This window comes from Mesocricetus auratus, unplaced genomic scaffold, assembly GCF_017639785.1.
Source record: "Mesocricetus auratus isolate SY011 unplaced genomic scaffold, BCM_Maur_2.0 Super-Scaffold_100006, whole genome shotgun sequence".
In the NCBI taxonomy this organism is placed as follows: Eukaryota; Metazoa; Chordata; class Mammalia; order Rodentia; family Cricetidae; genus Mesocricetus; species Mesocricetus auratus.
The window spans coordinates 18607597-18635589 of record NW_024429190.1 but is presented as its reverse complement, the minus strand read 5'-3'; the positions used below and the strand labels follow the sequence as shown (position 1 = coordinate 18635589).

Below are 27993 nucleotides of genomic sequence, written 5' to 3'. Positions count from 1 at the left end.
AGTTTGATTTGGCTTAGCAGATGCACCCAATATTTATCACGGAGGTCTTCCCACAAGGTCAGTAATAATTCACTCTTTTCCAAGAATGGCTTAAGCATGGTTTTAAATAGTCAAGTCATCTAACAAGCTATAGACAGGGATTTTGCTCATCAACCACTACCTGGCAAGGAATAAGCTTTATGTCTAGAGTCAAGGCTTCAATACTTGAACCCAACAGAATTCCACGTCTCATACACACCACCCTTCAGCCTCACTCTTGTCAGGGCTCCTTTTCTGAAAGTCCTTGTCAGATACCCTGCTCAAACTCAGGAAGAATTTGGCCAGAAGTATCACTTTTGAATCCACCAATTACACATACCTTCCAAAATAAGCCATGACTGTAGAATCCTGGGGGGACCAAGCAGGTAGAGGTACTACAGCCCAGGTATCCATAGACTGCACTAGCCTTCCCCATCTGTCTGGTGGAAGGTGTTTGAATATTTAGTCTCTCTTCAGTGTTATTCTGCATCTGTACTGGGAGCCTCAACCCAAGGATGGGTACTTTAGTCTGAAAGGGCATTCTTCATAGGCAGGATTAATACAAGGCATGTATCAACTTGGAAGGTATTTGCAGAGCACTCTAGCAATGTGTCCTATCCTAGGCACAATCCGGAACGTCTCCAAGGTTCAGGAATATTTCTGTGCACACTGATAAGGGAATCACCTCTACAGAGTCCTGGGGTAGGAGGGGGACATCCTCAGACCACAAGATATCCACCTCCTACCCCAGGAACCATCCTTATGCAGCAGTCCAGCCCTAAACAGCCAGCTAGTGAAACCAAATAAGCCTGGGCTCAGTGCACACAACCTTATACACAAAGAACATGGCTTCCTTCCAGGTGTGTCAGTTGTACTACCCGAGGACACTAAGGTGACAAGTAAACATACTTAAGTTCTATTTGGTATAGAGACATTCTAGCACTCCTATGGCTGGAGATTGTAAAGCATTCTTAGGTCCCAAACACTACAAAGAAAGGAAACATTTGTTCCCAATCCAGAAACTTTGATTCTCCCCAGTCCCTTGTCTATCAGCTACACTTAAGGCATGACTTTGACCTGGAAGGACAGAAGCCATGAAGATCACAAGCTTACCTGCTGTCATGAGCACCAATTAGTTCATATTCTTAGGTTGTCCCACTCCAAAAGGAGCACACCAACCCTACAGGACTATTTAGCCTCCTTCCCTCCCAACTACAACTAAGTATATCCTGAAAACACCTTCCATTTGTGCATCTCTACAATTTGCTTAGGAGTAAGGCATTTTCAACATAGAGCTTGCAAAGTAGCACAGGAGCATCGTTCAGGATACAAGAAAAACTTGCATTGTTTCATGTCAGCTTTCACTTCAGGAGCCACGTACCTGACCAAGCCCTGCCTCAGTGTCTTCATGCAAAGCCTTTCTGCCTTGGAAGAGTCAGTCACACCTGTTTCTGCCTATTAGAGGTGGACTTCTCCCAGGACCATGGAGCTGACAGGTCAAAATCTTTCCCAGGAAAAGGATAGCCCAGAACTACACTACAAAGAGTATTGGTATTTACTATACATGGTATTTTCATAGAGACAAATCATCCGGTTCCTTTAAGGGATAATTGAGTTGTCCTGAACAACCTCAGGCACCAGGATTTCAGGCACTTGCTGGAATATACCATCAAGTCTTCAGCCCCTCTATGCCCAACACACCCTTTCCTTGCCACGACCCCTGCCTCTGGAATCACTCCAAAACCCATGAAAGAACTCCATTGATGGCATCACATTCCAATATTAATACCAGACATGGGTCACAGGCACCTCGTTTGTAACATCCCCCTCACAGGTTGGTCCATGAAGCCTTGCTAGGCCAGTGTCTTCATGCTGCTACAGGGCTGTGGTCAGCTCCTACAGAAGACAGAAAATACGTTTCACTGTCAGGTTGAAGAAACTAAACTGTTGAGGGGATGAGAGAGGCCTTGTATGCAAGAGACATTCACCCTTCTTCGGGGCCCTGGGATCCTAATATATGCCTGGCTGTAGAGAGCTGCGAAGTGCTGCACCCTTAAGATGGCGCTGGCTTCCGCCTTCTGCTAGCCAGACAGCAGGTGCTCTCTGATGAACAACTCCTTAAGAGCCCCACCTGGATTTGGTTAAGGCTGGATATCAGGTCCACATACACGGAAGCAAGCCTATCTGCATGTTCCACGTGGCATACTGGGGTCGGCCGCCCAAGGGTTTTTAAGCTGTGGGCGGGCACTCCCCGGGGTCAGAAGATTGTTCAAGGTTCCTGAATAAACTGCTTAAAGAGTCCGAGCATTGCGTCTTCCTTGCTGGTCGAGGCAGTCGCCACAAGTGGTGGCCCGTATGGGGACCCTTTCTAATCGACTCAACTTTCTGCAGTCAGGGCAGCGCGCTGGTAAGTTCCCAAGGTAAGGTGGGGTAAAAAAAGGGACCTCGACAAGAGTGGGTTGGTTTGCTCTTCTCTGTAGGTAAAGAGTGGGACAAATGGTTCGCAGAGCAGCAAACTGAAAGTAAAAGCTTAAATGAAACATTGTTTAGCTATGGGCCCTTCTCCATCGCACCCAATTTTTTTGGCTCTGAATGAGCTGCTTTGTTCCACTTTAGAGAGATTTTTGGAAACACTCAGAGGCAGTGTTTGGCCTGTCTGGAGACTAGTGAAAAGTTGCCTTGAGGATCAGAAGTGTAGTGAGGTGGTTGAAAAGGGGAGAAATGCTTTAGAACAATTACAAGAGGAGAGATCAGAGCAGGCAAACAAAAGGGAGGAAAACAAGATTTACCCAGCTCTAGAAGATCTAGAGGACTCAGTCTATGGACTCCGAGGAGAATGAGGAGGATGAGGAGGAACTCCAAGCTCTCATAAAAGTTAGAGATGACCAAGCTCAGGAAAAGGGAAAGAGGAAAAAGAATACCATAGCGGATAGTGAGATGAAGGGCTGTTGCAGACCTACTGCTCCACCGCCATACCCAGAAGTGGAACAGCCTACTCAGGGTTCATGCTCTGGATGGTCCTTTTGTCCGGGGACATGGAAGCAAACTCGTACGAATTACGGCTTGCTTACCCTGTGTTCCAAGATCAGCAAGGACAGATATCATGAGCCACTGGATTTTAAGATAGTCAAGTCTTTGGCCTAGTCAGTTTGTTTATGGCATAACAGCTTCCTTTACACTGGTTGAGGCTTTTTTTTGGTTTTACGAGACAGGGTTTCTCTGTATTGTTTGAGGCTGTCGGTCCAGCCCGGCCTCGAACTCAGAGATCTGCTTCTGCCTCCCAAGTGCTGGGATTAAAGGTATGCACCACCACCTCCCAGCTCAGGTTGAGGCTCTTGACACTGCATGACATCTAGTGATTGGAGCAGTTTGGCTGGCGCATGTTTAAGCCCAGGGCAGTATTTGGATTGGAAAGCCTTTTTAATTGAATTTGCCAACGAGCAAGCTGCCGCTAATCAGGCTACGGGAAATCAACATTGGGATAGGCATATGCTACTTGGACAAGGTAGATTTGCAAACACGCAGACAGGATATCCAGTACAGGTGTTTGAACAAGTAAATCAGATAGACATTAAGGCTTGGAAATCATTGCCAAATAGAGGAGTGGCAATCTTACCAAGATTTTGCAAGGCCCTATAGAACCTTTTTCAGACTTTGTAGCAAGGCTAGTGGAAGCTGCTGTAAGGAGTTTTGGGGACCCAGATACGGCCATGCCACTTAAGCAATTAGTCTATGAACAATGTACCAAGGAATGCCGAGCGGCCATTACGCCTTACAAGAAAAAAGGCCTAGAGGCATGGATGAAAGTCTGCCGAGAATTAGGTGGACCCTTAAATCTTCCAGCAGCTGTGGTTCAGTTGACACGAAACAAAAGAGAAAGTTCACGTGCCTGCTATAAATGTGGTAAACTAGGAAAACTAGGATACCTTAAGAGGCAATGCCCTGAAAGAAATAGTGCAGGCAATGCAGAAAGCAGCCAGCACCCCCGAATGCCGGGGGTTTTTCCTAAGTGTAAAAAAGGAAAACATTGGGTGAACGAGTGTCGCTCTGTCAAAGACATTAACGATCAACCCTTAACTCAAAACCATCAAAAACCATGGTGGTGCCTGTCCAAAAAACGGTCAGCAGGGCCCCGTCCCCAGGGCCCACAAATATGAGGCGATGGAGGATCCACACAACAAGAGCCAGGAAAGATGGCCTACCCTTCGTCATCCAAGGGACCACGGAGAGCCACTACAGGCTCTGCAGGATTGGACCTCTGTTCCACCACTAGACTCGTACTGACCCCTCAAATGGGAACTCAATTAGTTGAAAGATTTTCAGGGACCTCTTGAACCTAATACAGTTAGACTCTTGCTGGGGCGTTCGTCGTCTGCTCTGAGAGGATTGATAGTTCACCCGGAAGTGATTGATCCTGATTATACCGGGATAGTAAAAATCATGGTTTCTGCTCCGAGAGGGGTAGTTGCTATTTCTCCTGGGGATAGAATAGCTCAGCTACTTGTGTTGCCCAGCCTTCATGGTAGATATGCCTCTAAAAGAAAAACCTGATGCGAACAAGGATTTGGATCCTCAGGAACAGATTTGACATTTTTGACTCTAGATTTGGACCAAAGACCTGTACTAGAGCTTGTATTAGATGGAAGGAAAATACTTGGTCTTTTAGATACAGGAGACCACAAGAGCATAGTTCCAAGGAAGGACTGGCCTTCAGGCTGGCCAATACAAGCCTCTTCTCAGACCCTACAAGGCTTAGGTTATGGAAAAACTCCTGATATGAGTGCGAGACAGCTAAACTGGAAAGATCAAGAGGGCCATTCTGGAGTTATACAATGCTATGTTTTGGAACTTCCCATTTCCCTATAGGGAAGGGACCTTTTGAAGGATATGGGCTTTAAGTTAAGCAATGAATATTCTCTTACTTCACAAAAATTGATGCAGGATATGGGTTATCACCCTGGGTTTGGATTAGGGAAGTTTCTGCAAGGGTGCAAAGATCCTATGGATACCCAGCAAAGAAAAAATAGACAAGGCCTTAGTTTTTCCATGGGGGCCGCTGAGGAAGCAGTTCCTATTACATGGAAGACAGAGGAGCCTGTATGGGTTCCTCAGTGGCCACTTTCCTCTGAAAAGTTGAGTGCTGCAAAAAAATCTCGTGGCCGAGCAGTTGTCTTAAGGACACATTAAGTCATCCATATCGCCCTGGAATACACCCATTTTCGTAATTAAAAAGAAATCTGGAAAATGGTGTCGATTACATGATTTAAGAGCCATAAATCAAATGCAAAATATAGGGCCAGTGCAGCGAGGGCTACCACTGCTATCATCCTTGACGGCCTCCTGGCCCTTAATAGCCATTGATATTAAAGATTGTTTTTTCTCCATTCCTTTATGTGCAAAGGATAGTGAAAGGTTTGCCTTTACTGTACCATCATGTAATCATGAAGAGCCTAATAAACGATTTGAATGGGTGGTTTTACTGCAGGGAATGGCAAATAGCCCTACTATGTGTCAACTTTATGTCGGAGAGGCTATTGCGCCATTAAGACATTTTGCTAGCTGCAAAAAATGAACAAATTTTGGATCAAGCCTATATATAGATTTAGTTTAATTGAAGAAAAATTTGTTGCCCCTGAAAAGGTTCAATTCAAAAGAAACAAATTGTAGACTATTTAGGAGCAAGAGTAAGTGAAAAAAGGATTGTTCCTCAAAAGGTTGAATTACGAATAGATGATTTAAGGACTTTGAATGATTTTCAAAGGTTACTGGGAGACATTAAATGGATTAGGTGCTATTTAAAATGACCTAATTATGAGAAAAAAACATTAAATGATATTTTGGTTGGGGATTCTGCCATAGATTCTCCTCGTATATTGACAAAGGAAGCTAGACAAGACTTACAAAAGATAGGTTACAAGAGATGCGTTTTTGAAACGCTTAGATAACCAACCTATTACTTTGTCTTTTTCCAACTTTTACAACCCACGGGGCTGTTATGGCAAGGAGGACCGTTATGGATTTATCCGAGGATGTCGGCCACAAAATCCATTGAACATTATCCCACCACAGTGGCTAAGTTAGCCTTGATTGGTATTCAACAATATTTACAGTTTTGGGGTTTCCCCCAAGACAATTATAGTGTCGAATACCATTGATCAAGTGACAGTCCTTTGTGGCAATATTATGGTGTGGGTTTGAGGGGGATATTGATAATTATCCCAAACATCCTCTATTAAACTTTAAGGAACATCCTGTTTTCCCTAAGGTTACTTCGCCAGTTCTTCATGGTGCCCCAAATGTATTTACGGATGGTTCCAAGACAGGCTGTGGAGTTTATTTGGTAGAAAGACATGAGCCTTATTACGTCAATTCCAACCAGGATCTCCAAGTTATGGAGTTAAAAATTGTGTTAGAAGTATTTAAGGCCTGTCCTTTTGCCTTTAATATCTGATTCAGAGTATGTGGTTAATGCTGTAAAAATTTTGGAAGTGGCGGGACCCATAAAACCTAGTAGTTCAGTCTGCCTCTTATTACAAGATTTACAAAATTTGATTTGGCAAAGACGTAATTGTTTTTATGTACAACATATTAGAACACATACAGGTCTCCCAGGACCTTTGAGTGAAAGCAATAATAGAGTTGATCAATGGACCAGAATACATTTTTCTCAGTTCTACCTTGGAGGGAGCAAAACAATTCCATAAGACCTTTCATTTGAATGCGAAAACCTTACAAAAATTAACTTTCTCGAGCGGATGCTCGACAAGTGGTTTTGGATTGTCCTCGGTGTGTGGTTCATCATCATCCACCTAGTCTTGGAGTAAACCCTAGGGGCTTACTTCCAAGTTTTGGCAAATGGATGTCACACATATCCCTGAATTCAGGAATCTCAAATATGTGCATGTATCTGTAGATACTTGTTCAGGAGTTATACATGCTACACCCTTATCTGGAGAGAAGGCTCGCAATGTTGTAACTCATTGTTTGGACGCCTGGGCTACCTGGGGCAAGCCACAACAACTAAAGACAGATAATGGACCAGCCTATACGGCTCAAACTTTTGCCTCCTTTTGCGCTACAATGGAGATACAGCTCATTCATGGATTGCCCTATAATCCTCAAGGACAAGGCATAGAACATGCTTCATCATACGTTAAAGGAATGCCTGAAAAAACAAAAAGGGGGAATAGGCTATGGTCGGAGCCCAACATAAAGACTTTCCCTTGCATTATTTACTATTAATTTTCTGAATTTGGATGCTCAAGGACGCTCTGCGGCTGATAGACATCAAGACACTCATAGCCCCTCCAAAGGCATGGTCAAGTGGAAGGATATCTTGACAGGCCTATGGAGTGGGCCTGATCCCGTGCTGGTGTGGGCACGAGGATCTGTTTGTTTTTCCACAGGATCAGCAAGATCTGGTGTGGGTGCCAGAATGGTTAACCAAAAAGGTACAACATGAAAAACGTCCCACCCAGGATTATGATGGCCTTCCTACTTGTCCCCATGATAATCCAGCCGGGGAAAATGAAGATGGGGGATTTTGTCAGTGTTCCCAAAGCCAATGGCAGTGATGTATAATGCTCAAGTTTTTCCTTGTCTTTTTGCTAGTAATAGAAGTTTGGGGGTAGCATATTTGCCTTTAGATAAGCAGATTAGCCCTATAGAGGGTAATAGAAGTTTTAGTTTGAAGGGTAGTTTATGTTTTGCTATTATGAATAATATTAGTTTAGATAATGAATGTGTAGGTTTAATCAGACAAAATTTTTCTATTCCTGTATGCATTTGGCCCCCTTGTGTGGTTAGTAATTGTATAGAAGGAAATTGATTAAATTGTACCCCAAAAGTGTGTTTTTATGCCCTATGTTGGGATGCTGAGAAATACCCTATAACAATGGTTACTCGAATGCCTCAATATGTGCCAGTTCCTGTAGAAGCGCCTAACAGTATGACCTTGTTTAGACAGATTTTGGTATCATGACTGCCATAGTGACATCTGTTCAGTATGCCAATTTTACAAAAGCTGCAAATTTGTCCAAGTATTTGTCCAGTTTTCTTTTACAGAATTATTCATTTAAATTTGAAGATACTTTGAAGGAGTTGATGCTGGCAGTGGTCCATGTGAACTCCAGAGTGGACCTTTCCTTTGCATCAGGATTGTCCTGGCTTACTTCTGCAATGAACCATCTTAAGGAGTGGGAGGGCATAAGAGCATTAACAGGTCTTTTGGTGTTGGTCTCCCTGGTTTGCTTGTGGTTTCTATTAGAGTCACACAAAGACGCAATGCAGCCATGATCATTCAGGCCTTTACCACTATTGAAGCAAGACAGTCCCCCCAGCCGATTAAATGTGCTCAGGATGCGAGGCAAAGCACTGCACTCTGTCAGCTAACAGTGACCCGGAGAAGAGCATGTCTAATTGCATGTGGGTTGGTACCCAAAAAACGTCCTGCCTCTGAAAAAAGGTATCGGACGGGTCTGATACTCGTTGGGTGGATGACACCAAAATGAGAAATCAGTACAATGTCCCTGTCTATGTCAGAGATCAGACCTCTACTCTTGCCTGTTGCGTTTAAAACAAAAAAGGGGGAACTGTATAGAGCTGCGAAGTGCCGCACCCTTAAGATGGCGCTGGCTTCCACCTTCTGCTAGCCCAACAGCAGGTGCTCTATGATGAACAACTCCTTAAGAGCCCCACCTGTATTTGGTTAAGGCTGGATATCAGGCTTGCTTCCGCGTACGTGGACCTATCTGCATGTTCCACGTGGAATACTGGGGTTGGCCGCCCAAGGGTTTTTAAGCTGTGGGCGGGCACTCCCTGGCGTCAGAAGATTGTTCAAGGTTCCTAAATAAACTGCTTAAGAGTCCGAGTGTCGAGGCAGTTGCAACACCTGGCTGTATTAAAAGGTGAGGAAAAAAATGAGACTAGGACAAAGCCACTTCATACCTGCCATTTTCAGAGCAAACATGCTCATCCACACTGTGCCTTAGAACTGAGCTCGTCAATCAGCTTTCCTGTTACATTCCAAAACCCATCTCCACTCACAGACCAAGCACCCAGGCAGTAGGTCTGCCTAGGCAGTTTTACATGTTATACAAGAGAAGGCATTCATGTTCTAAAACCCAGCAATGTCCTTCAGAAGCACCACTCCACCCCAGGAGTGATCTAATTCAGTATAAGCTCAGACTTGGTTTTTGCCCATCCCCATAAAGCATCCTTAGCATGCAGAAGGCAAGGATGGGCAATAATGACTGAGGAAGGCATCTTCAAAGTGGACTCCTGAAGAACTTGTGCCACCTGGCCCAGTCTTCCTATCGTAAAACTCCAGCTGGGCCCCTCCCAAACCCCATCATTGTCTAGGCTTGTTGAGTCTCCAAGTTGAATGCTTAGGCAGAAGTGACCACTTCCAGGTCACTTTTCCTCATGCCATGGCCAACTTCCCTTCAGCTTCTGAGACACATGTGCCACACTCCTGTGCCACCGGCATCAAGACCAGCAAAGAACAGGTGCCAAACTAATTTTCAAAGGGAGCTGAGCAGCTTTAGAGATGGCTCAGCAGGTTGCCCCACAGGTGTGAGGATTGGAATACACACACAAAAAAGCCAGCAGATGTGGAGGCACACCAGTACTTTGGAGGTGTGTCTGGGCATCCTTGGAACAAAATCGACAAGGTTAGAATAGCTGTGGATGGACTTCAGGTTCAGTGTGAGACCCTGACTTACTTACCTGAAGTTGGCCTCTTGGCTTCCACGAAAGCCCACAGGTGTTAATCGTACATACATGCCAATACACTCAGCATGCAAGTAAAAAATGGAAGCTAATGTCCTGATTTGGAAGATGTTGAACATAGGGGTAGGGTACCTGATTTTCACATGCTGTGAGAGAAACCACCTATTCCTTTTAGGGGGAAAGATTTGTTTTTGCTAGTTGTCTTGAGCTTACTTCTCTTGTGGGTTTGTTATTGTTTTCCCCAAATATAGATTTTATAAACTGCCAGGGAAGCCTATGCCAACTTTTGGGGCCCATGAAGCCTATCAGCTAGTGATCAGAAGCAAGCAGACCAGAAGAGGAGACCAGGGAAACTGCACCTTGGCAACCCATCTGTTTATATCCTTCAATTCTCTATGGCCACTTCTGTTTTAGGCAGCAACCATAAATTTTCAGATGCCAAATTTCTACCAAGTTGATGAGAACTGGAGAGCTACGTCTTCAGAAAGGACCACAATGAGGAAATACTATATGTCCCATCTGCCTAATTGATGTGAGTACAAGGGAAGCATGAAGTCTTAACAAGCTCTTGGATGCTTCTGAGACCCTTCAAGTCAATGTGCAAGAGGGGCCATCCATTCTCCATCTTCAATCCACATTCTCCAGCATAACCACTGGGGAGACCAAGGCTGTTACAAGATTGAAGCTAAGCACCAAGGTGTGATCCTACACGCAAGAACTTCAAACTTGTTTTTCACAATAGTCAAAGGAAAACAAAAACCATTTGCTCAATGGTCACGTCACAAACTGCCTTCAAAGGAGGTTATTCATCCAGATTAGCATGTCTTCACCTTGATCAGAGAAGCTTTCTATGAACATGGTGTAATTGTTTTGCCTATTGACTCCTTGGGGGCCCCATCAACCCAGCTCTCAATTACGACACCTATTCTTACTTAAATAAGTCAAGCAAATGCTGGGCATTCATAAGTTATCCCATCTACCTCTTGCCTCTGTCCCCTTTTCCTTCTATCCTATACACCTTTCTTTTGCTTCTTACTCCATGGCTTGCGGTGTGTAGCTGAGTAGCTATCATTTTCCAGCCTCACAACTATAGGCTTTATGAGGGCAATCCGGTGTTTTAGACAAACTAACAGTGTTAAACACGGGAACATAAATGCAAGCAACATGTCACTGCATCAGTAAACAAGTATATTGCATTTGCTTATGCTGTGGAACATCTGCTAGTCCATATCACATGGGGACTTCATAACTGGTCAAGATGCTGAGATGAGTACTTGAGTGTTCAAGCCCTAAGTGGAACGTTTTCATCACCAGCTCTTTTCTCCCAAAAAGACCCAGAAACACCGAAGAGCAGTGGCTGAAAAATGTAGAGCAGAGGGATAGGGAAAAGTACTGTGAAATGCCGTCTTCTAGACGTGTCTGCTGCAGAGCACTCGCGGCTGTAGGACTGCACAAGATCAAGGCAGTGCAGTCAACATCCAGCGCATGAGGCTCTGTCCCTACTTAGCAGTCATAAGGAGCTGACAGCACAGAAGACGGAGTGTCATTTCTCTTTGAAGTGTGGCCACATGAAGTTGCCCACACTGAAAATGTCAGCAAGCCTCTCCACACGAGACCACCACTAATTAAGGTGGAGTAGTTGGGGAAGGGGCTCTGGGAAATGAAATTGGGGACATGGGAGGGAAGCCTGGAGCTGGAAGCAGGACAAGACATTATCAGAATACATTGTATCCATGTATGAAGTTCTTTTGGGGCCTAGCCCCCACAGGGTCTGAGTTGTCAGCTGATAGCCACAGGTGCATCCCATTTTCTATTCCTGGCTTACTGCCCCTGCATTGCTCCACTAACATCTAGCAGGAGGAAAACATGCTCTCTTCCACCTGGGCTTTTTCCACTGTGCTGTAAGCCTGTATACATAAGACTGCTCCCTCCTACAAGAGAGACCTCTTAGCACTTGGCAATGAAGACTCACATTCTCCTGGCAATAAAGGCAGCACATACATTCTTAGTGAAAACAGCTGGACGTCTGGTCTTTTCCTGATACCTTAGACTTGCCTGTGGCTTTGATGCTGCAAAGTTTAACATTTAAACACTAAATTTTCTACTTAGTTTCCAGAGTTCATTCTGTACATGGGGAGGGGTCCATGATTGGGGCAGCCTTAGCCATCTTCCTGCTGCCTGTGACATGTCACACATAGGGCTGCACCAGTGTCTCAAATAGAGTAACGATGTGGCAGCTAAGGGGATAGTCGGTGTTAGAACACAGTCCATGAATGAAGCTCTGAGATTTGGAACCTTGTGAGAAACTCTGAGTAAACAAGGAGTCTTGGAAACTCCATAATGTGATTCTTCTTGGAATAGGATTTTGTGCCTCTCCCAAGGTGCAGCAGATAAGACTGGGTTCACTTCAGATTGTTTTACAACTGCCTATGACTTCATTATATGCCTCTGAAAACACGTTGTCACCATTGTGTGACTGTCCATTTGATGGAGCGATGATTCAGGAGAGTCACCCAAGTGTAAGCTCTCTGATGCTCTGATTAAAGTTGCCTTTATCAGGAGACACTATAGATATTTTTAGGGTCCACACTATCCCAAGACTCCTGCCCAACTAGAGCACTAAACATTTAACACTCAGTGCTCCAGAGAAGTAGTAAGATAACTTCAGGCTCCACACCACTTAGGAACTGGAGAAGGGAAGGAATCCCAGCCAGAATTCCTGTGGACTGAGAATCTTGCACCAAAACCCTACAAGTACTCTGTCCACTGGACAGTCTTGAGGAAAATGACACAGGTTCAAGTGGCCCATGGGGGCATTACAGAAGTAACTCTAAGAATCACACACAATTCACCCCTATGAAGACAAGGCTAACACCCATGACAACCTCTCTACTCTGCACTCTGCCCTGGATCATTTACTAGACTCCTGAAGGGTTGCCCAGATGTTTGTGACAAGCACCTGTTATCCCCCAATGAAAGCTACACATTTGAGGGCTCAGTGTCTGTGACCTGAACTTGAAACAAAAGGCGGTGGGGTGGAGTAAAGTCTCGACAAAGCACACCAGAGGAGCTGAGGGCTGCATGCAGTCATGGCATAGATTCAGGCTCCATGATGACCTATCCAGATCTCCATGCATATTCCCCTCCTTCACAATGGTCAATGTCAGTTAAGCAGGCCACCTGTCCTGCCCTGTCCCATCCTTACTCTTTGTCATGTCCCTCTTTGGTTGGGCTTCCCCAAAGTATATAGCATAGCTTTCAGGATCTTTGTGTCAGCCTCCTGCAACCTTAGATTATCTGACTGCATTTTTAAAGGTAGTTTCCTTTAAACAAGTTGTTCCATTCCCAATCATTCTTTGTCCCTTTCAGTTATTTTCTTTTCCTACTAATCACAAGTAGGTTTCTCTCTGACTGTCATTGCTTGATCACAGAGCGCAACTATTGTTCCTTCCTACAATGACTGGAGTTGACCAGCTCATGCTCAGTTATGCATGCACTGAGCTTGCATCTTATACACGGATACATGATACATATCCAAAGGAGGATGTGATGGACATCCTGCCACATGCTGTTGAGTCTTGAAAGCAGACTCTGAATGAGGGTTATTCCTTTACCAGACATAGTTTAAGTGTCCAAACCCCCAAATATTCAGAATGTACTTTTCCCCCGTCCCATATCATTCTATTGAATGGGGGAGAATATCCTAGCATAGGCCCCCCTCTGCAGACACCCAACATAGCCCTTGCAATAGAACAGACTAGTATTTATCCCACCATCCAAAAGAGGCCTACAGTGAGAAACTGGCCAGGCACTTGACAATCCTGGTTTTGATCTTCTGATTGGCTTAGTTTCCCCAGCTGTAGCTGGCATCTCATAATGCTATTTAAGTGAGGTATTGCTTAAGCCCCTTGGAATTCTTGAGACGTACAACCACTGAACAAGCCCTGGAACTGGAGTAGGATTCTGAGTTCAGTGCTCTCACCATGTCTGTCTTGGGCCAATGTACCCAGCTCTTCTAGGTCAATATCTACGGAGATAAACCCTTGCCCATTTTACTGCTAAGCTTCTGCTATGCATTCTTTTACTGAAACACTTGCTGCAGGGACACACTGACATTGCCTGGGCTGCAGGGACACACTGACATTGCCTGGGACTCTCCATTAGCAACTCAAGCTCACTGCCCCAAGTTGATTTCACCTGGATGCAAGCCCCAGATATGGTGACATTTTGTTTACTCTAGCAGGGCTAACTCCAGTCATCTCTGCTGGATGCCATGAGCACCCTACAGAATTTTTGTAGTCTCTGCTGCTTGAGCTTTTACTTGCTTTATACATAAATGAAACTTATTCATAACTGGAAAGTCTCCAAAACATGCAGAAATGGCTGCCACATTTCCACACATTTCATCCATTTAAACGGGCTACATAGAAAACACTGGGGCTGCCTGCCTGGGGAGGCACCTAAGTAGAGAATTATTTCCATATAGTATATACATATAGTTTACATGGTAAAGAGCAGAGTAGTGATTGTACTGAAACAAGATGTAAAATGTCATGTGACAGGCTGTGCTGGCTAGTTTTACCATCAACACACATGTTAGACTCAATTTGAAAGCAATGGAGCAGATCATAGGCTTAGAGACATTGAGATCCTTGTGCTTCCTGGCATTACCCTCGAAGTTCACCCTAGAGAGAACAAAGATGCAGCAGCCTCAGCTCCAGCACCACCTCTGCCTCCATGAAGGCCTACTTCCCTTCCATAATGGACTGAACCTCTGAACTATCCAAGTCGCAAGACATATACCGACTGCCATAGCTGAATCTTTGAGGATTCTCAGCAGACTGGCTTCCAACCTGAAAATCATTTAAGACCCAGTCATAAGAAAATGACCCTGGTATTAACCATGGAGTTGATTCCAAGCCAAGCTTCCCTGTGCAGTGGGAAGACGACACCTCAAACTCCAATTTCTCAGCTCAACATTCCCCCAAATGACAATAGCTCCTATGCAAAAGGATAACCTGCAAATCCTCTGGGACATGTACACCTTGTTGCAGGAGACAAGCAGAGCAAGGAGCAGATGATTTCTCAGCTGGTCTTGGATCAGTTTCTCAAAACTAGGTGCTGCAATGACGAGTTTGCATTGAAAAAGTGGGAATCAAGTGGCAGAAACAAGGGCAGATTCCTGGAGGATTTGATACATGAAGCCTTGAAGCCTATTATGGTTCATGTCTCCATGCAGGAAGAGAAGGCCTCTTTCCTGAGCATATGTCATTAAAAGAAGTCTACAAGCTCCTGAGAGAAATGCAATCAGCAACACCACACTTGCAGATCCACTTAGACATGTCATTGGCAACAGACAGTGAAGATGGCTACAGCAATTCCTTGAACCTTAGCAAAGGAAGTGGTGGTATTAGGAGTCCTGGAAACGTGATGGACTCCCTTTTCATCATCCCAGAATATAAGTGTCCTGAGCCCGAGGAGGCAGGTGTTTCTCATGGAATCCCTCAGAAGGGTAAATCAAGTCACCCACAGGTACCAGGAAGACTGAGGGCATCCTTTTCTGAAGTTGTCCCCAAGGAGGCTCAACCAGAGATTATTGTCCCTAAGGAGGAGGTACCACCCAAGATTATCTTCAGGCCAGAGTAGACTTGAAGACTACCATAATTGTGAGGCAAACTCCATGCGAGAGTTTGGAGGGCCTAAAATATACAAATTTGAGGATTGTCGCAGACCTTGAAATATCCTTTAGTCTTTTTAGAGCAGAGAATACACAAGAAGAGGTCACTTTATATACCAAGCATGGTAAAGGCTTCTACAATCAGGCCTGAAAGTACATTTGGCCAAACACCACAAAAAGCCTTTCACATGTAGTACATGTAGGAGGTCTTTCAGCCATAAAACCAATGCAGGCTCATGAGATTCACACAAGGGAGAAGCCCTACACCTACTCCCTGTGTTACCCCTGCCAGTTCTCCACATACCACAGGCACTGGAGGAATTGTCAGAAATTAGACTGAGCTGTGTCTTTCCTAAACAAGACATAGCTGGCTTTGGCGTCAGTGTGACATCTGCACATGAACAAACATGTAATTTCTAAAGAGCAAGTAGCCAGTGAATATGCGACATATAACTATTACCTCTATCACGTTTTACCTTCTATTGCCATGTTGAGGTGAAGGTAAGTCATTGTCCCGTGTGTTCAAACATTTTTCTAAAAGGACTAAAAGTAGCTTATCTGCTCTATTGTTTGTGTGGTTTTTTGAGACTGGGTTTCTCAGTACCTATGTAAGCCAGTCCCAGAACTTGCTCTTTAGACTAGGCTGGCTTCAAACTCATAGGGAAAGAATACCAATTGTACATAAATATGGGCCTTGCAAGGAAGCCTGTGAAATATTTCCCTCTGTAGTAACAATGGCCTGAAAAATCCTAGTACCCAACCATTATTCCACCTGGATATAATATCCACTATACAAGATGGAACTTATGGCTGGTGTCATTATCTGGGTTAACAAAGTTTGAGTACAAAGGTGACAGACTCAAGTGGATAACAAAATACTATTCTACATAATAAACCACCACCTAAATCCTTTTTATACACATGTTAGTGTATCTCTTGACCCTCAGCTTTTCTGGCTATATAGGGGATTAAGTTACTCAAAATTAATGCAGCTGTTGAGTATAAGAATCTACACAATGCTCAGCCGTAAATGGAACATCTCTTGCACTTCCTCCTATCAAGGCTCAGGACCCATTGGGAAAGAGAGAAGATTTTAAGAGCCAGCAATGGTAGACGAGACCAAGGAACTTTTCAGGATACAACAAGTACATGTATTTGTATGCATAAACTCACAGTGGCTGTGAAGGCGTGCAAAAGACCTGAATAAGATCAAGCTTGAAATCCGCAGCATGGAAGATGCACGTGTTCGAGAAGTCCTATGCCTATCTGAAGAGATATTGGCAACCGGTAGCTGCAGGCTGAGAATAAAGTTCTTTATAGAGACCCCTAAGACCACGCACATTCTGGCAGATATTCTGCAATCAGATACATTAGTGGCACTAAGTACATTTGGTATGATAAAGGACAGAAAACATTTTAATAGAATACTGGTGGTAGAATGGGACAATTAGGAGATAAGGGGGTACACTTCATCACAAAACATAGGTGTGTACAGAGTTCTTAATCTTAACAGAATTTGAAAGAGTGAACTTCAACTGGGAAAAATGCTGCAACCAATGTAGTCTGAGCAAGCCTGTGGTCATTGTCTTGATACTGGATGGCCCAGCTCACTGTGGGTGGTGCCACCTCAGGCTGGTGGTCCTGGATCGTACAATAAAGCTGGCTGAGCAAGCTGCTGTGGGGTACAGGGGTGCAGAAGTTTGTTTTACGAGGCAGGGTTTTGTAGGAGGAAAACAATGCTGCCGTTAACCATGTGACTTACTAGAGGCGCATACAGATGAGGTAATAAGAGCGGTTAACCACCCCGCTAACCACACCCACTTTAGGCATGACTAAAGACATATACGGACGGCCGTAAAGACGTATACGTACGTAGGCGGTGAACTATGTCACTAGCCAGGCCCACTTTTGGGCATGGCTAGGGGGCGTTACAGAGGAAGGCATAAACGACTGAAGAACGAAGTCTTTCTCTTTTTCCAGCTTTCTGCTGGAAAACTACTGGGCTCATCTGGGTTACTTGTTTGGTATCTTGTGAGTAATTTCTACAATAAATACTTAGTTTTACTTTCAGTAACTGTGCCGTTTATCGTTACAGCGTCATTTGGAACATCATTTGGTGTCAAGAGTTTCAGAACCCGGATCCAGATGCCCAGAAAAGCGGCTGCTCCACAGCCCGACCAGGCACATGTGGATTCTCATTTCGCTAAGTTCCCCAGCACTTCACTTGCTCGGCAAGACACGATTCCTGCCGCCAGGAACCAGCACCTTCTACCTGCCAGTAAGGCCAGCTGGTATTCCGAGATTTCTCTCGCGGCCACGTGCTCTTTTACTGGTGGCCTGCTGACTTCGGCCTGAATAAAACTCCACTGGTAACAAACTTAACTGCTTTATACAATGTCAGCTAACATTACGATGCAGGATGTTAAGAATTTTCTTGTTTTTTGTATGGGTGGGATTTTAGAAAGGGTTGAGGACCTACCTGAAAGGTACTTCCTACCCACGATGGTGATTATTAGTTTCATAATCAATATAATTTTGCTAATGGCTCAAAAATAGTATGAAACTTATACAGGTCATATGGTGATCGCAGAATAGTTTTGAAATCCTAGTACAAAGAATTCAGGAAATGCAAAATTCCTTGCAGGATAGTAAGGAAGGTTTGGTAGAAAATATTCAGGATATTAATAATGTAAGTCTGACAAACAGGTTTAAAGAGACGGAACACAATTGAATTACTTTCAGGAAAAATGTGTTCAGCAGACAGAATAGAAAAAGTGGAACATCATGTTGAAACGTTTAACCTACAAAACTGTTCCATGTTTGATGATTACACTAGCAAACTACAAAGACTGGAACATAAGATTGAAATGCTAACAGAAGAGATTTGTTCCATGTCTGAGAGCAATGACAAACTAGCTGATAGAACGTTATTTCTGGAAGGCAGTTTACATGCCATTGAGGTACTTTCTAAGGATGAGAGTATTAAATATTTGGAATCACGTGTAAATGATGAATGCAAAAAAATGAAAGATTCCATGATGTCCTTAGGAAATTTGTCCCAAGAACTTCAAGAGCTCAGAAACAATGGTGAATAGACTGCAGGTTTTAGAAGGCGTTCAATCTGTTACTTCAGAATCAGACATACAGGCAACAGGTCAGGACAGGAGTTTCCCAACACCTCTCAAATGCCGGAAAGATCTCCTGAAGGTTGCTATGCGTTCACCTATGGTTTCCCAGTATTTGTAACAGAAAAACCAGCAACAAAAAATCAAATGGTTCCATTGCTTATCAATGGGAACCTATAGAGATGAAGGATCTAAAGGTAATCAAGGAGGCCATTGTTTCGTATGGTCTTCATTCTCCCTTTGTCAGAGAGCTCCTAACCTCATGGGCCACTGTAAATAAAGTAACCCCAAAAGACTGGGCCCAATTAGCCTCGGCAGTGCTCGACAATTCTTGTCAAATTCAATGGAGAGCTTTATGGAGGCAAGCAAAAGCTATAGAGATTCAGGAATTAAAGAACGGTCATGAAGTACCCCAAAACAAGATTCTTGGGGAGGGTCCTTATGCTGACACGCAGGTTCAGTCTGCATATGACGAGCACATGTTGTCTTTATGCCGTACAGCTGCTTTAAATGCCTTGGATAAGGTTTGTGAAACAGGAGAGATAATGCACCCCTATACCAAGGTATTACTGGGCCCAAAGGAAAGGTTCCCTGAAGTTTTAGAGATTATCCGGAGCAATAGAAGTACAAGTAGCAAATCCAGAATCTACGTGACTCCTTATAGAATCTTTGGCATATGAGAACGCAAATCCTCAATGCAGGCAGGTGATTTGGCCATTAACAATAAGATCAGCGCAATTGGAGGAATGGGTCCTACATACAGCGAACCTGGAATATAAAAGTCAGGATATGGGGGCTTGGGTAGGTGAAGCTATTTCTACAGGCTTGAGGAGGCACTAGGATGCCAAATACCCTACCCGTGACGATATAGAGGCCTGGGTAGGGAAGGCAATCTCCAAGAATTTTAACAGACAAAGATGCCACGTGCTTTAACTGTGGTAAAATAGGACATCTGAGTAGGAACTGTAGACAACATTCCTAGAAATGCTTTTACCAGGAATGCATCAAACAGAAGGCCTCAGCCTCCTGGTCTCTGTAGGAGGTATGGAAAGGGAAAACATTGGATCAACGAATGCTGGTCCACTAAAGATAGACAAGGTAGATCTTTACAGCCGAGAAATGGGAATCGGGTCCTCAAGCAGGCCCCAGAAAGATAATCGGGTCATTCCCAGTGACAGTGGAGGAAAGCCTCTCTCCCAGGACAATTAGAAGCTCCTCTGCCCATTGTAAATAATATGTCTCCAGTAAATTGGAACAATTTTTCAATTATACTATAAAACATGTAACTGGTATACCTTACAATCCCACTGGACAAGCAATGATTGAAAGATCTAACCGAACCTTAAAAGAGATGCTTCATAAACAGCCAGGGAGAACAAAGACCCCTAAACACAGGTTACATAATGCTTTACTAACATTGAATTTTCTTAATGCTGATGAAAAAGGACAAACTGCAGCAGAGAGACACTGGACTACAGAAAAGATTTCTGAACTTAACCAACCAGTGTATTTTAAGGATGTTATGACCTCAGTCTGGAAACTAGGATATGTGTTACATTGGGGAAGAGGTTATGCTTTTGTTTCCACAGGAGAAAAGCTTTGGGTTCCATCAAAATTAAGATTCGATCAGAACAGAAGACATCTCAGGAGGAGGAAGATAACAGATCTACAAATTCATATTCTACCATGGGTAAAGTGACCTCCTAAAAATGAAGTGTTTTGTTTTTTGTCTTCACAGGTAAACTCAGCAAATACTGGACATATAGATTCCTGAAGAATGAATAGCTACCCTGAGGACCATCAAACAAAAACTCACTGTGTGGTATCAAAGTCTAAATCTCTCTATTGTTTTTCATAGTACCCTTTTCTCTTTGTTTCTTCATAGACTTCAGTCCCCATTCATTTAACTGAAGCTGGCTTTCGAGTTGGATTGGCTCTCCTACTCTAAATTCAAGCATATTAAATAAAATTCAGAATTTCTGTATCATATCAAAGAGCCATTGATATAAGACAGAAGAAAATAAAATCAGGGACTGTTATCTGGATTTTTTTTCTGAAAAGTCTAATCTTCATGTTTACCATCTTCCCTATTGTCACTTCTTCCAGTATGCATACATATAAAAGTTAAAATATCTCTGTTAACACTAATGTTTGAGTTTTCCAGAGAAAAAGGCATTTCCTTACAGCAATCTTCAATTGCTTCAGAAAGAGAATGAGGATCCACTTCCTTGACTCCACCTGATTCGACTGGAAGCATCTGAACTGCCCCACATCATTGACTCCACCTGACAATACTATCCTGAAACTGGCTTGAAACTACATCACTCTACACAACTCCGGACCAAGAAACTGAAACAGCACATCTTCTACAATCTGGCCAGAGCTTCAGACGAGAGCTTCAATCAACACTAGAACCCCAGTCAGGAACTTCAATCAAGCATCTCCTGCCTTACAGAGACTGATCTACTGAAGATTTTGTTACACTAACATTTTTCTTCTCACAGGTCCCCATGAGATTATCATCGTCCCATCTCAGCAGGAAGTAGTTTTGAGAATACCATTCTCCCTCTCCCTACTATTGATATTATAGGATAGTTTACACCTGTTAGTGTTAGTTTTCAATTATTTTAGAGTTGGGACTGGAAGGAGGTGTTCAGATTTGGGTGTTTCTTTCAGATAAGTTTAGGTTTAGATGGGATAGATGTTTGATACATTTTGTTCATTGACACAAGTTGTTTTAAGTTTAAATATCCTTTAGACTAAAAGGGGAATTGGAGGAAAACAATGCTGCCGTTAACCATGTGTCTTACTAGAGGCCCATACAGATGAGGTAATAAAAGAGCGGTTTACCACCCCGCTAACCACACCCACTTTAGGCATGACTAAAGACATAGGGACGGCCATAAAGACGTATACGTACGTAGGCGGTGAACTACGTCACTAGCCAGGCCCACTTTTGGGCTTGGCTAGGGGGCGTTACGGGGGAAGGCATAAAAGACTGAAGTCTTTGTCTCTTTTTCCAGCTTTCTGTTTCCAGTTTGGCAGTGGAAAACTACTGGGCTCATCTGGGTTACTTGTTTAGTATGTTGTAATTTCTACAATACTTAGTTTTACTTTCAGTAAGTGTGCCGTTTATCATTACAGCGTCATTTGGAACATCAGGGTTTCTCTATTATTTGAGGCTGTCGGTCCAGCCTAGCCTCGAACTCAGAGATCCGCCTGCCTCTGCCTCCCGAGTGCAGGGATTAAAGGCGTGTGCCACCACCGCCCCGCTGGTGCAGAATTCTTTAAAAAGTCCTTTCCCAATAGCTTCTACTTCAAGTTCTTGCATCCAGGTTCCTGCCCTCAGACATGGTATGTAAATATGCCAGCAGGATGCCATTTCATGGTCCAAATGGTCTTGAAGTGAGGTAAGTGAAAGGCTAAAGTGGTGGGGAAAGCAGAACAAGAGATTAGAATACTCGAAGAACTGACAAGATTCTTGGAGCACAGCAGCATCCAACAGCTAGGATAGGCCTAGTGCTAGTATTCTACAGAAAAAATTGACTGAATAACTTTTTCAATTGCCAAGAACATGGTATTCCAAGCCACACAGAACCCATAGCAGGAGCCTGGTGGGAGAGATGACTGAACACTTCTTGCTCTCAGAACCCTATTCTAGCATTTCCCTTGATTTAGTCTTTTGATCAAGACAAATGTGTTCTTTAGGCCACTCGCGTTTGGAATTTATTGGTTATGGTTTCCCTTGACGATCTATATTCCTGCTTATTCACCTGCAGACCTACAACTCATTTCCCCTTGGGTGGATTTCCACTCATTGGGAAGCAGATCAGATTTTACCTGCTAGCAGCAGGCAGAGCTCAGTATAAGTATAGTCACCTTTCATCTATCTTCCCCTAGGCAATCTAAGGGGCAGAGTTCATGCCTTTTAGGAAAAAAGAATAGAGAAGCCTGGTGGAGTATCCAAGTTTCAGAATCCCTTCTCCATGGAAGCTGGGGTAGCCCTATATAGTGCTTTTGGAAGGAATAGGCCCTCTGGTTCCTGTTCATTCAGATGTGGACTAGGGAGAAAGCCAACAGTAAAGGCTTTAGGAGCAGCCACCCAGAAAACAAGGTCAGGATTATCAGGCAGGAGCTCGGATCCAGCACCTGGGAAAAGGGCTGGGCTAATTCCATAGAAAAGGTATAAAGGAGTACTCCCACAAACATGCAAATGTCCTATGGCATAGGTTTCCCAATCACGATCAGGATTGAAAGCACAGTGCTAATTAGGCATGCAAGTCAGGGTAGGCTAAGATCCATAGAAGCAGTCTATAGAAGCAGTCTCCATGCAGCCAGCAATGGGTTTTGCTATGACCCTGCAATATAGTAATCCATAGATAGTAATCACAGGGCCAAGTCTTCATACCATGAGACCATCCAGACCACACACACCAGTCCCCAGAACCAAACATTACAACCAGATATGTGATCACACATCTAGAAGTCAGGAGGGCTAGCCTTTCAGCCCAAGTTGGAGAAAATTAAAGCTAAAAGGTTCTGCTGCTCTAAAACCAAATTTGACTGAATAGATAAAACTGAAGTTTACCATCAGTTCCAATGTACTGGGCTTCCCTGTGGCTGAAGCAACAACAGATCTAACACTAACTGAACCCTAGCTGCAGACCATTTGTGGTCTCTGAAATTGGACAAGTCAAAACCAGATCTGTTGCTGCTGCCTCCAATGTATAAAGACAGTGGTTAGCCGGGTATGGTTGCACACTTTGAATCCCAGCAACTCAGGCGGCAGAGGCAGGAAGATCTCAGAATTTGAAGCTAGCATGGTCTACAAGTTTCAGGACAATCAGGGTTATACAGAGAAACTCTGTTATCAGAAAAGTGTACTCAGACACCAAACATACAGTCAGTGCCCAAGGCTAGGTCTTAAATCGTGGCCCAAAAGAGACAGCAGGAAAAAAATGTTCTGGAAAATATCCCTTGGTAGGCAAATATGAAACAGATGGTCCCTTGGCCTCCGGGTTATCACCTGGTACAGCATAAGGCAGAAGAAGGTTGAAGCTCCTGAGCTTCATTATCCATCAGAATGGGGTGGGGGCTGGGGAGCAGAGGGCAGTAACAGAACCCATAGCTACTACAGGAGAATTTCCCTCAATGGCTGTGAGACACATGATTAGGTCCCTGGAAGTCATTCAAAACAAGGTTTGACAACTGCAGTAGTTAGCCATCAGCCAAACCTCAAAGGGAGAGCAGCATGACAGCAAGCAGTGTCCCTCCAGTTTCCACTCCAAGTTCCTGCATGGACAGGCTCTGAACCTGGACAGCAAGGTGAACAGTCAACTGTCCCAGCTTGCTCTTGAATCATTCACAGCAACAAAAGCTAAGTACAGTGGAGGGTGGTGGTGGTTAACAATTAAAAACAAATTTACACTCAGGACGGATCCAGTAAACAATGCTGCCTTGGGATGGGATGAGTTAAGAATCCACTTGTTCTCTCTTCATCTCAAGATGATACCATTTCTGGGTAGGCTTATAGTCAGGCCAGAATTCCTCTACCTAGTCCCAGACAATAGCTTGACCAGAGTAGCAGTCCCTTTAGAGTAACAGCATAGGTCTCCCCATATGATCCCAACAACTAGGCCTCTGCCCCAGAATCAAAATACTTGAAGCTCATCTTTCCTACATCTCACCTAAGTACACCCCAGGTGTCTTTAACCTGGATTAAACTTTATGATTTCTAAAGTCCAAAAATAGGCTATGTAGACTAAGACCTTGCAGTAGGCTCCAGCAATGGACAGCCACTTTTTCTACAGTCAGGCCTGTTCAAGAACACGACAACCATCTTGCAGACTTGGTGCAGACTGAAGATCAAAGTGATGATAGGATGCACTGGTGAAAGATGACCCACGCTTGGCTATTCCAGAGACTGGTGATGACCCCAGAGTATGGTTTTATTTCATCTCACTTAGCAGACCAAGACTAGGAGATTTACCGAAATTCCTTCAGAGGGTAGGCTATGAGAAGGCAGACTCAGTGACAGGGGAAAGTCCCACACAGGTCTAGAGGTCAGGGGCACCAGCCTACTTCTCCCTCAGTAGCCCTAGGTCCTTTTTCAGGCTGGATATAGGTGAGAGCAAGTTGAAGTCCTTTCCTCTAGAACCAGGCCTCAGGTTTTTGATACAATACACACAGGAAGTGAACTACAATTAGTGGGGAAGAGCTCCTTAAACTTGAAAATTTGATTTTGTTGTTCTTGCTGAAGTTGAGAGTTGGGAGTTCTGGAGCTGTTGACAAGACCCGGAAAGCTGGAGATAACCAGTCTCCCGGTGACTTCAGGAAGAGTGAATATTGCTCGTGGGAAGAGCACATAAAATATCGAAAATTCGAATCCTACCAAGATTCGCTTAGGGAACCATACAAGAACATCTGTAATTTCTTCAAGAGGGGAATGGTCGCAAAGTACATTGGAATGATCACGGATAAGCCTGAAGTTCCTGAGAAACTCACCCAAAAAGCTCCTATTAAGGGCAATTCAAGTAACTCAAACTAGCTTACCCAGGCTTTTCCCAAAGTATTTACCGGTCCCTTGTTTTAAAGTAGCATGCTTTGGAATTCAATGCAAATTTTGACTTATGCCGCCCATTTTCTCACAGCAATGACAATCAGCTTCATTTGAAGTGTCTGGAAAGCTCTGCTACTGGGGGAAGGGAGAAATGCTGTACCCAGTCCTAAACAACACAGTATGTAGCTTGTAAAGGGGGCTGACCTCAAATGGAGGTGTCTGGAATGGCCTAGGAAAGAGCAGGTACAGGAGGCTGAGGTAGGGCTATACAGGGTGGAATCATATCCATTAAGCTGTGTGTAAGAATCAGGCAGGACAGGTTAACTCCAGGACTTGAGGCCAAAAAATGAGTAGAAGGGTAAAGCGACTAATGCCACACTGGCTGTAATAGATTCTAATTGGGGCAGCATTAACTGGCTAAAACAGGCCCAGGTGGTATGAGGCAGCTGGAGAAAGCTGAGTAGCATTAGTAAGGTAGCGATTCAGACTCAAGCTAAGTGCTTCCATAGAGACTGGATTTATGAAGGATTGAATGTGGGGGATAAGGATGGATGAGGTCCTTACCATTAAAATATGAAGCTGGGGAGCTGAGAGATGGCTCGGCTATTAAGAGCACAGGCTGCTCCTTTCAGAGGACCCTGGTTCAACTCCCAGCACCCACATGACTGTTTCCAGATGTTTAACTCCAGTTCCAGGGGAACCGACATCTTCACACACGGAGGCAGTAACGCAAATTTGCATGAAATAAGTTATATATGAAGTTGACTGCTTCACTAATCGCAGTGGGAAAAGACATGCCAAAGCCTGCAGTGAGGGAGGGGAAAGCAGGACATTGATCTCAGCTGGCCTGTGCTTCTGCTTGTACCTTTAATGGAAGATACCCTTGAACAGCAGTGGAGGCTTCTCGGTACAGAGAAAAGTAGGCGCAAGCAGCCAGGTTAGTTTCTAGAGATTGAAGTCATTGATGCTGACTAGAACTTCGATGAGCAAATTGGCTACACCTGGCTGCACGGTTTGAGCCAACCCAACCGAGCCTGCCCAGCAATAAGCCAAGTGAACACCTGAGTGTTATATCAAACCTGTTAAACTTATTTTGACACACGGTACAGTATTTTTATAGAGAAAAGGCTGCCCTTAGTATCCAAATCTCTGGCGCTTTCATGTAATTTAAGCTGGAAAATATACCAAAGCCTGGATTTGCCAGATGTTTAGGAGAGCTTGAGTCACAAGTATTTTTAGAGGGTCCCCCTTTTCATGGCCAGTGCCAAGACTTTGCGCACACAGGACAGCTTGCTAAGAGCTTGCATCCTCTGGTTATTTCCCCAGAAGTCCTCAAACCAAGTGAGCCGGCAGGCTGTGTACACTACTCAGTGGCAGCTCTAGTATGGCTTAGAAAGGCTTTAAGATCCATGCGCATCGACATCTTTGCTTGCACACGTCTGAAGGTGCCAGATTCCCTGGTGAGGTGCCATGTGGGTGCTGGGACGTGAGCACCATCCTCTCCAAGAGCAGTCACTGCTCTTAACTACCGAGCCATATCCCTCCAGCCCTAGAAAGTTTTACCAACTGTTATCTGTAACAATTCTAGCAGATCACAAGACTCACAGCCTACACGACCTTGTGCCAGAATCCTAGGACAGGTATCTTGTCATTAGAAAACATCTCTAATACAGCTGTAGACCAGAGTCAGGGTAATGTTTCTCTCTATACTTTGCATGAAGGCAGCCAGAGTAATAAAGGGACTGTTTGAAGTCATAATTGTAGTTAAGTGCCCAGATGCTGCTTGCAGGCAGTTTGGTAGCCTTGAGACATCCACATCACAAAGCAAGTGCAGGGAGCAGGCTAGGACTCTAGGTTTCAAGGTTGGGGCAGGAGAAAAGTTGTGACTTAGTCAATACTTTTGAGAGACGCTAACCGCATAGGACCTCTAGAAGCCAGCCATCTTGGGAGGACAACAGATCGAAGTGGGCAGGAGTTAGCATTCCTAAAGCCTTAAGAACGTTAGTGTGCCAGCTCGAGAGACTAGGTACTAGGAAAACAGGATAGTTTCAAGTTAACACTGAGGCTCCACACAAACCCTAGAAGGACACTTTTAAAGCTCTCTGAAATTTCTAACTCCTGTAGGCTGTTAAGTTCATCTAACCACTAACTCGGTAGCAATTTAAAAGCTAAGCTAAATCAGTCCAGATAGCAAACAGGTGGGTAGCTAGCCAGGTGAACCGCGAGTAGCGGTCGGTCTGACCTACAGAGTAATTACCAAGATAGCCTCGGCTCCAGTTTCTAAGACAGAATTTGACTTTCATTTAAGGAAAATTCTTAAGAGCTTCCCATTGAGACCATTTCTCCAGTTTCCCAACTAGGGTTTCAATGCTTTTCAAGCAAGTAGCTATTAGTCTTCGTTTTGCTCTAATGAATCATCGCCAGGCTCAGAGCAAGTTCCAGGCTTTGCTTTCCCCTCCCCCCCAAGAACGGAGTTCCAACCCTCATGCCCTCTTTCCCCCTCTCCTGCCTCGTACCCAGCGCTGCCCCCACCCCGTATTTAGGAAATTGGCTCTGCCGCCTTAACAATTATATCCTTTGCTCTTGGCTTCTTTGCTACTAGGAAGTTTTAAAAGTAAGATTAGCAGGAGGAAGAGACAGGGAGAGTTCAGATCTAGAAAGCACTTTATAAAGCTTCTGCCTCAAGCAAGGAGAGTTCCTAAGTATACCCAGTGAAAAAGCAAGATTTTTTTTTTAAGCCATACGTGCCACGGCTTCAAGTCTTTTGCAAGCCTTGGCGCCAAGGCGACAGAAAACCGCCGGAGCGGAGACCGCTACGCCAACGAGAACCTCACACCGGGTACCCGCAGACTTCTACTGCGGCCCGCGCCGCCTTTTCACGGGTC

At 44.3% G+C, this 27993-nt stretch overlaps 1 long non-coding RNA gene across 1 annotated transcript; it reads right to left on the bottom strand.

The window, feature by feature from the left end:
* Position 1: 1 nt before the first annotated feature.
* On the bottom strand, positions 2–27978 carry LOC121140800. Its single transcript, XR_005877716.1, has 2 exons — positions 27853–27978; positions 2–1914 (listed from the first exon to the last, which is right to left on the bottom strand). It is a non-coding gene; the product is annotated as an uncharacterized LOC121140800 (long non-coding RNA).
* Positions 27979–27993: the final 15 nt, after the last annotated feature.